This window comes from Neopelma chrysocephalum, unplaced genomic scaffold (genome assembly GCF_003984885.1).
Source record: "Neopelma chrysocephalum unplaced genomic scaffold, ASM398488v2 Primary Assembly neopelma1_96606, whole genome shotgun sequence".
NCBI classification, from domain to species: Eukaryota; Metazoa; Chordata; class Aves; order Passeriformes; family Pipridae; genus Neopelma; species Neopelma chrysocephalum.
The window spans coordinates 452,346-457,264 of NW_020925251.1; positions in this window are offsets into that span (position 1 = coordinate 452,346).

The window sequence follows — 4,919 nt, forward strand, 5'->3', positions numbered from 1 at the left end:
ACCTTCGTCTTAGTACGAACCTTCAGCATTCCCAAACTCCATAATATTGTAATCACTGCAGCCAAGGCTATCACCTCATTCCTGGTTGGCACATCCAGCATTTGTATGAGGAAGCAGTTCTCTACGCATTCCAGGAATTTGATGGATGGCATGTGAGCTGCTGTATTGTTCTTTCAACAAATGTCTGCATAGTTGAAGTCATCCATAAGAACCAGGTTCTGTTGGCTCAAAGCTTGCTTAAAGTGACCCAAATATTGCTTCGCTGGCCTTTGCATCTTGGTTTGGAGGTCAGTAGTAGATGCCTACTGTAAGATCCCCCTTGGAAACAACTCCTCTGATCTTGATCCAGAGGTATTCGATAAGGCTTCCACAGTCACTGTAGTTGGCTTCTATACATTCAAGGTTCTCCTTAACATAGAGCATGACTCCTCCTCTTCTTCCCTGCCTGTCTTTACGAAACAGCCTGTAGCCATCCATCATGATCCTCCAGTCGTGAGTTGTCTCACCATGTTTCAGTTATTCCTATGATACCATAACTTTCTAACTGGATTCAGAGCTCCAGTTCCTCCTGTTTGTTTCCTAGTCTGTGTGCATTAGTATATATACACTTGAGGTGGTTGGTCTTCTGATTCTCATCTTGGGAGGCAGTTAGGGAATATTTGTCTCTGCTCTGGTTGGCCTGGCATATTCACCAGTTGGTTGTAACAGAGTGAGAATTGCCACTTTGGACCCCACCCCCCAAGTCCTTCAGTTTAAAGTCTGCCTCACCAAGTAGGGCAGCCTGCTGCCAAAGATTCCCTTGCCTCTTCTAGACAGGTGGATCCCATTCTTCCCTAATAAGCTATAGTCATTGAAGAATGTCCCATCATAAAAGTTAAAACCCTCACAACAGCATCAGCCACAAAGCTAGAATTTGATTTGAATTATATGTCCATTTCTGGCTGTAACTCATACAATGGAGAAAGAGATAACTTGGGGACCAATACTTTTTGCTTGCACCCCCAGGGCTCTGTAGTCTTCCCCCATTCTGCCCAGGTTCTGGCTTGCAAGTGTCAAGCTATAGTCTTAGCTATGCTAATCTGGTATTTGGGCCCTACATTACTGTTGTCTCAGTACTCCAAGCACCATCTCATGAAGACGATCAGCAATTACATTTTTTCCCTTTTCTCCTCAGAGAAACAACTTGAGGAGGTACACTGGGAAGCTTAGCTGCCTACCGGGGTTAACCCCCAGTCCGTCTGTCTATCCCTCAAATTCATCTCTTTCCAATTCAGAGGCAAGAACGTGATGGGAGACCATGTCAAAGGCCTTACAGATGTCCAGATAGTTGATATCTGTAGCTCTTCCCTTGTCCACTGATGCAGTCACTCCATCATATAAGGGCACTAGATTAGTCAGGCACGATTTGCCCTTGTTGAAGCCTTGTTAGCTGTCTCATCACTTCCCTGACTTCCATATGGCTTCAGCATAACTTACAGGAGGATCTGCTCTACTGGGCACAGAGGTGAGGCTGCTAGGTCTGTAGTTCCCAGGGTCCTCTTTTTTTAACCTTTTTAAAAATGGGTGAAATGTTTCCCTTTTTCCAGTCACCAGCAACTTCACCTGACTGCCATGACTTTTCAGATATCACAGAGAGTGTCTTTGCAACTACATCTGCCACTTCCCTCAGGACTCTGGGAAGCATCTTGTTGGGGGCCATGGACTTGTGTGTGTTCAAGTTCCTCAGGTGGTTTCAAACCTGATCTCTTACAGTGGGAGGGACTTCATTCCCCCAGTCTCTGCCTTGAGGTCCATCCACTCAAGAGGTGTGGGAAGAGAGATTACCATTGAAAGCTGAGGCAAAAAAGTTATTGAGTACCTCAGCCTTCTCCTCGTCCATTGTTACCAGTTTGCAAGTCATGTTCATCAGAGGGGGTACACTTTCTTTGGCCTTCCTTTTCTGGCTGATATACCTGTAGAAGCCCTTATTATTCTTTGTGTCCCTTGACAATTTCAGCTCCAGCTGCATCTTGACCATCCCTACACAACTGGACAACATCCCTGTACTCTTCCCAGGATACCTGCCCCTACTTCCACTGCCTGTGCATTTCCTTCTTGCACTTTAGTTTGACCAGCACATCTCTACTCAGCCATTCTGGTCTCCTGCTTTCCTTTCCTGATTTCTTACACATAGGGATCAAGAACTCGTGCTCTATGGAAAGCATCCTTAAATATCTGCCAACTCTCTTCTGCTCCCTTGTCCCTGAGGGCAGTTTCACAGGGGGTCCTATTGACTAACTCCTTGAACAGCTGGAAGTTTGCTTTCCTAAAGTTCAGGGTCTTGACTTTACTCTTTACCTGACCCATATCCCTCAGGACTGCGAACTCCACCAGCACATGATCACTGTAGCTGCCTCCAATTCTGATGTCACCAATTAGCTCACTTGCATTGGTGACCATCAGGTCCGGCATTGCATCTATTACCTGGCTTAAGAAGTTATTCTTGATGCACTTCAGGAGTCTCCTGGATTGCTTACAGCTCACTGTGCTACTTCTCCAGTAGATGTCGGGGTGGTTGAAGTCCCCCAGCAGGACAAGAGCCATCTTCAACTAGATCAGGTTGCTCAGAGACCTGTCCAACCTGACCATGAATGTTTCCTGGGATGGGGCATCTACCACCTCTCTGGGCAACCTGTTCCAGTGTTTCACCAAACAATATTGGATGCACTACATTCCCTATCACACACGAACTTCTGAAAACACTGAAGGATACAATGGACTCTTAAGGACTGTACTGAAAGCCATAAGTGCTGGGACATAGAAGCATTGAGATGCAAATTTAGCAAAAGCCACTTGGCTGGTTAATAAATAAATAATAATGGCCAGTCTTCGTGAACGAAGATTTTGGGAAAGGTCTTTTTACCTTTCAAGCCTGCGCAATGGATTTTTTAGGTGAGACACAGCATGCGCTGAACTGAGCCCACCCTTTAATCCTAAGGTTCATCTGCTGTGGCCAAGCAAGCTTGGACAATGGCAGTGAGGTCCTCAGGACGTAGGTTTGTTTAGAGTGACCTTCTCATAGATGGATGGCCTCACAGGGCTAATGAGCTCCATCTGCCTGGGTGTTATAGGTTATAATTTGAGAGAGAAATTTTCCTTCCCCGCTTCCCTGTAAGAGAAACGGGAGCACCAAGTAGGAAAGGGGTAAGGGAAGGGAAGAGGCAATTAGCCTCACAAAGGATTTAGCCAGCCTGGTTACATTCCTGGCTAATGGCCGATTGGGAGGCTGGCTCTGCTCGGACGGGAGGGGGGTAGTTCTGCGGGGCCCTCTCGGGAGGACGGAGACAGGGTCTGTGTGCGGAACATTTTAAAGAGAAAGCCTGGAAGCCTGTTTTTGCCGGACTGCCTGCCCTGGCCAGCGTGGACTGCTGATTCCAGCTTGGCCTGAGAATTGCCTCTTGGCCCCGGCCCGAATCTGCTGTGTTTCATCGGAGAGTCTCTGTGCTCGCTAGGAGGGAAAGGGAGCTTCTTGAGACGACACCACCTGGGAACCACAGTGAGTCCTTAGGGGCAGACTGCCTTCCTACCTTTTTTTTTCCCTCCATTTTGAGGGGTGGAGGGGGGGTTCCCCATCTTCCTGTCGGCTCCTCCCGTGGTCTGAGACCGGCCCCAGGCCCCTTTTCCCCGTGGTGGCCGCCGGTGACCCGGCGGCACCCCCTGCCGACCACACCAGCGAACTGCAGGCCCTGCACCTTCAGTGGCCCAACAGCGCCCCCTGCCGACCACACCAGCGAACTGCAGGCACTGCACCTTCAGTGACCCAACAGCGCCCCCTACTGACCACACCAGCGAACTGCAGGCACTGCACCTTCAGTGACCCAACAGCGCCCCCTACCGACCACACCAGCGAACTGCAGGCTCTGCGCCTCTGCGACCCAACAGCGCCCCTGCAGGCCACGATTAGGACTGCGCTAATAGGACAGAAGTACTTACCAGACTTTGCTTTTTCTAGGACCACTGTATAGTTTTGTTGTGTTCTGTTACTGTTCTTAACTGTTTTGCTAACATACACATATCTTTTTAATAAAGGGTTGTTATCTCTTCTGTTTTTCCACACTTCCTCAAGTAAAGCCCCATAAATTTTAAATCCACAATTGCTGAGAGAGAGGAGTTTTGTTTTGTCCTATAACTCATCCTCTTTAGCAAACCTCCCAGTCTTTTCAGACTGAGACACTGGGGGACTGGGAATCGAATCTGGGTCGCAGCGGTGAGAGTCCTGCATGCTAACCACTAGGCCACCAGGGGTCCCCTGAAGATTGTAATATAAAAGCTAAAATTACATTTTACCTATTTTTCCTACAACTCTGATAACAATTTGGTTTTGTTTCCTTCTTTAACTGCTATTAATGTGGGTTGCTATTTGAATTGGTGTTACTTTATTTTGTTGCTTCTGGAGATGTCAGTTCAGTGTTAATCACGCTAAGTAGTGCTGACAACAGCCCAACAATAAACAAACAGGCATAATAAATTCATTGAGTTACTACCTCTTTTAAACCACGGCAAAATCTTTCAAACGCTGGTTAACACCAGAGGATCAAATAACTGACCTGGTCCTACCCAAACAAAACTCCTATGAGCTGTAGAAGGAGATAAGGTACCTGTAGGGACATGTAGGGAACTGGGTGGGAAAGACATCATGGGCAAATCCATTCACAGGTTTGCTTTCAGTCAAGGACCCAGGTGTAATTGGTGGGTAATGCAGGATGGTGGGGAAATCTGTTGGGCACCTCAAGGAGATTTAACCCTAGGGGAAAATAACCCATGATTTGAGTTGTATATTAGTATGGCCAGTCTTCGCGAATGAAGATTTTTGGGAAAGGTCTTTTACCTTTCATAGAATCATAGAATCATAGAATAGGTAGGGTTGGAAGAGACCTCCA